This window comes from Alosa sapidissima, chromosome 1, assembly GCF_018492685.1.
Source record: "Alosa sapidissima isolate fAloSap1 chromosome 1, fAloSap1.pri, whole genome shotgun sequence".
Lineage (NCBI taxonomy): Eukaryota > Metazoa > Chordata > Actinopteri > Clupeiformes > Clupeidae > Alosa > Alosa sapidissima.
Genome location: NC_055957.1, coordinates 48,595,025 through 48,600,345, shown reverse-complemented (window position 1 = coordinate 48,600,345; position 5,321 = coordinate 48,595,025).

Genomic DNA, 5,321 nt, shown 5'->3' with positions numbered 1-5,321 from the left:
GCTCTCATAAAAACTGGACTTCAACCTGAAAAGGGCGTATTCTGCTTTTTTATTATAAATCTCATTGAGCTGATATTTCAGGTTACATATTTCTTTAAACACATGGTTTCCTTATTTTTGATCTGAGATTCTAAATCCTTAATCTTCAAATAAGACACTCTTTTTAAATAACTTGACTGTGAGATGAAATAGCCCCTCATATACGCTTTTGAAGCTTCCCATACACTTGAAAGCTTCTCTGTTGACCCCACATTCTGATAAAAAAAAAATCTTAACTGATTGAATGCCAAGCTGTTTTCGGGAGCTTTGTCCTAGAGTGCCAGCAATCTATACCATTGTTGATGCTCGTTTAAAAGGTGAGACTTTAAGCTCTCGGTGGGTGCAAACCGTGTATTTCTACATGCCTCTGTTCCTGAGAAATCGCTGTTTTTTTTTTAGAAATGGAGATATAACGTCTTTCATGAAATATGAAGTGATGCCTGTTACCAGAGAATGTCTAATTGGAAGAGAATTGGCACTGTCTGGTTACTTCCGGTTTCTGGATTGGTTGCAGTTCCTCCTCAGATTCCACTTGAGGGCGCTCTCAGGCTCCAGGGCTATGGAGCTTTACCCCTCAATATCCACTTCTCTGGATAATTTTTTGAGTAGTAATTTGAATGTTCCATTCGCTAGGAGAGGCAAAGAAAATACACACTGTTGATTGTTATATTTTTTGAAGTCACGTAAGTCTTCTAAAAAGCCTTTCAAATATGTCAATGACGTCATTCATTAGCACAATGCTAGCGTGATATGGGTAACAACGACCCAACCTGTAAGAAATGAAAAGGACATAAGTACTCGTTCATTCAACTTTAGATCTAAAATCTATATTGAACTTGCATAAACTACAATAAAATCTACGATTCTTCCACGACAAGCAGGTGAAAGAGATACATTTAGCCGTCTAGCTTCATAGACCCCCATTCAACCTGCACTCGCCCGCGATCACCCCCAGTGGAATTCTAATGGAACTGCAACCAATGTCGATACAATGAGGCTTAATAGGAAGTGACAAGGCTCTCCGTAGACGGGCTCTGCTGTTACTTACTTGTGTAAACTTTCCGGGAAGTGATCAGCGAGACCTGGCGAGACTGCCACCTAGTGATAGACCCACGAAAATGGCCTGGTTTTGACCTGACGTGCATGCGTCACTGATTCGACCCAAAGCGGCAACCGAGTTATGATAAAATGTCCAGATTGTGCGTTTTCATGAGTTTTCGATCGTCATATATTTCATTTCCATTAATCACAGAGTTCCCAAAATCACATATAAGGTGTGTTAGAGTGTCTAGTTTCGTAATTTAAAAAAAAAAGCTAAAAAGTAGTACAGTTATTTGATAAGGTTTGTCCACTAGATGGCGCATCGTTGCAGTGAGACGTAATTTTGTTGGAAGTTAAAAGTGGGTTGGAAAAACAATGGACGCTTCCTACAAGGACTGTAATTTACCGCAGAGAACATCTAATAAGGATAGGACGATGTTCACATGAAATGTAATTCCCATTTCTTCTTGAAGCCGAAATAAATCTGAGGATGTTTATCGGACATGCTTGGTTTTTACTGCAGGTACGTTAATCTTATAATATCAAGGACCTAGGTAATGTTACCGTTAGCGTTGGTTGAGTGATGGAGGCCAATTTGATTGATTGCATTTGTAGAAAACTATAAATGCGGTTATACCAAGCAAATTGATAGCAGCACTGTAATTGTATCTTTCGACTGTCATTTATTGCACGTGCTACAAAATTATTCTGTGCAATGGAAGATTTACCAACGTTACACCGGTCTGATACAGTTTGCCTATACAAGCGTGAGACTGAGACGCCTGTTTATTTTGTTTTAAGTGCGTGCAGGGTGTGAGAGGGGAATCGATGTGCTTTGAATCCAGCTTGGTAGTTGTAGTCTGTGAAATTAAAAAGCACGTGTGTGTGAAGTATCCAAACAATTACACCTTCATTTCATTATGCTAAAATAATTCAGTGGAAATGCATGGATTCCAGTTGCTGCTATTGGAAGAAACTGGAATCCATGCATTTCCACTGAATTATTATCATACCAGTTCATTCTTACTCGTTGCTCGACTTATCGTGACTAAATTCAAGATGGCTGCAAACGCTAAACTTTGTGAAGATACTGTCTGTATAAATCGTCTTGTAAGTAAACTACCAGTGCTTTTTCAAAGTTCTCAATGTCTCGTTTTAAATGTCAGGGCCCTCGGAAGTCTACCAATGAAGTGTGGAGATACATTGAGCCTCGTAAATGGGTGTAAAACAGTGATTTATTTGCATGGCTAGCCCGATGCCGAAGCACCACTATTGAAAAAGCTGTTGGTAGCATCGGCTAACTAGCGCCAGATTTTGGAGTGCAGGGGACAAGCCGAGATGGGCTATGAGACATACGTTCACACTCGGTATCATGTTTCAATACACTTTAGGTCAATATCACACCGGAATTCTCCTTTAAGCAATATTGACTGAGACTCCCACTTACTATCGACTCCACCTACTTCCTAAGATGGTGTCCCCTTGCCCAAATATGGTCTCTGGTACTTGACTTCCTGCCAACTAATTGGCAAGGCCATCTTGGCAATTAGCCCTTTTGTCTCTATGCATGCAGTGGAATTCTTTTTAACAACAAACGTGAGAACATCTTTTGTCCATATTTGCATGCTTCCTAACAATGGTTGAGTTCATGAGATTCTGATGGCTCATTTAAATTCGTCTGGACCTCCTCCTGACCCATTGTTATAATTGATAGCCGTCGTTTACCTTCTCTGTCGAGGAGACGACCCTGGAAGCAGAGAACAAAAAGGAACTACAGGCAATATTTAAAGCGAGAACCATTTTGGTATAACTCATATTGTTTGGCAGGATAGTAATTCTTACATTGTGTTATTGTAAATAGTTTTGTATTAGTGTTCTTGTACTGCCTGATCCTTTTAAAACTGTATTTAATTTATTTTACACCGGTACATCGTTATATTTTGCTTTCATGAAAATAAAAACGTTTATAAAATTCATAAGAGACTGTTCATGCTGTACCTCTTATACATTACATCCACAAACTTATAATTAAAAAAAGGAGCTGTGGTAATTTACCATTTTGAAACACCAAATGACAGTAACATGGTCAATAATGTTTTATGACCGCCGTGCAGCGAAGCGGCGGTCATATAGGTTTAGTCAGATTTTTTTTCTTTTGTCCAAATTTCCGTCAAGGATTCCCGGGACACTGAAAGACTGGGGTACACGAAACTTGGTGGGCATGTAACCCCACATGGATAGCATGAAACCATCGTTTTTCGTTTTGATCTGTAGCCCCCCCGCTGGACTGGACCCCCCCAAAAGGAGGGTAGGGCAGACACAGTTTTCTGTGAATATCTTGAGAACCGTAGGGCCTAAGATGACCAATGTTTTCCATTTGTTTGCCTCCAGGGGTCATGTTAACCCATTTGATATGCACACATGTGCATAAACAGATACAAACGCACACACATACATTCACAGTAATCATACGTATGACACATACTCACACAGTAGACATATGTACGCATGCATGCACATGCACAAGCAGGCACACACACAAGCACGCACACACAGACACACACACACACACACATAAACATGTACACGCACACATGCACACAAGAATTTCTCAGAATTATGAACAGGCAAGATGGGAGTGGGGTTGTATAAAATGAATTTTACATGTGAAATCTATGAACTAATCATGTTTTGGTACTTGTTGTCTAGCAGATACCAGTGAGAATTGAGTGTGGATAATGCAATTCAGTGAGAATCATATAGGCCTTTCAGCGTGATTTATTTTTGTGGAAAAAATGTGCTGGACTGGGCGGCGGTCATATTGTGTACCGCTCTGCGGTACATCTAGTTATTATTATTATTTTATCTTCTTATTATTTCATTGTCATTGTTTTTTATGTTTTTTTCTCACTATGTATTAATGTCTTTTTCGTTCCATGTCCTTATGTTTTATCTGTTCACCATTGTCTTCTTTTAACTTCTTGTCCCCTGGTATGTTACACTCTAAAAAACATTGGGTTAAAAACAACCCAATCAACCCAACCACTGGGTAAATAGTGGTTGAGCCCAGCACTGAGTTATATTAGCCCCGAAAATTGGGTTGTTCAGTCAACCCAATGAGTTGGGTTGATAGTCTAACCCAAACATTGGGTTAGACTATTTAGTTTAGGTTAAACCTACATAATTGTTGGGTAGGCTATCTTATACAACCCAGCATTTATATTATTTTCACTGTCATTTCTGGGTTATGCTGACTTAATTTGTGGGTTATTCTAAGTATCTTATTTTCCTCCTTAATTCAATCACTATTAAGTAACGGATAATGGACGACACGGTGGTCTGTTCACAGAAGTTAATGCACGGTCGAGGTTGTAAAACGGCCCCGACGCGAAGCGGAGGGCCGTTTAAACCTCGTAGTGCATTAACTTCTGTGAACAGACCACCGTGGAGTCCATTATCCCGCTTATTCCACTGTTGCCACTTGCGTTGTGTTCATTTCCTGTTACAATTTAAACGTTTTAATCGCTAACACTGTCTTGTTTGTAGAACTAATTTCTTCCGACACATATCAACTAATTTCTCAACTCACAGGACAAACTGCCGTTACTAGTTCTAAATGGATGGTTGCTACGGCCAAAGGCCAGTCGTTAGTTCTATCTCTCCCGTTGTCAAGCGGGCGTATCCCAAGATTCTGATGAACTTTAACTTTGAAACATCGCTATTTTACTTAGCCTACGGTTATCCATCTAGCTAAAAGCCACCTCCGTCATATGCTACAATGTTGCAATGTTCTGAACGCCTGCATTTTACAGCTCGGATGCAACGTGACAGTTCATTTAAACTTCACAATGAGTTTGGCGAATTAATATACAAGTGTGATACGGCCAAAAAATGGATCTACTTCATAGGTGTGCAGATAACATACGGTTAATGGTCGTTCTAAATTACGTAGGACAATGGGAAATTCAACCAAGCAGTGGAATAATTGATAATAATTAAAACAAATGTTTGCAAATCATTAATGTTACAATATAATGTTTTATTATACGGCTCTTCACAATGCAAGTAGAATGCTCCATTGACTTGAATGGGATTTCCGAAAGTTCTAGCGGTCATTATTTCTTGGGAAAGGACCTCTGAAAACAAGAATGACCGCTGTCAATGGCAACGGAGTTTGCGCTTGGAACTTCATTCAAAAGTGAAAGCAGACGGTTGATCAGCTGAGTTCTAAAGAATGTTTG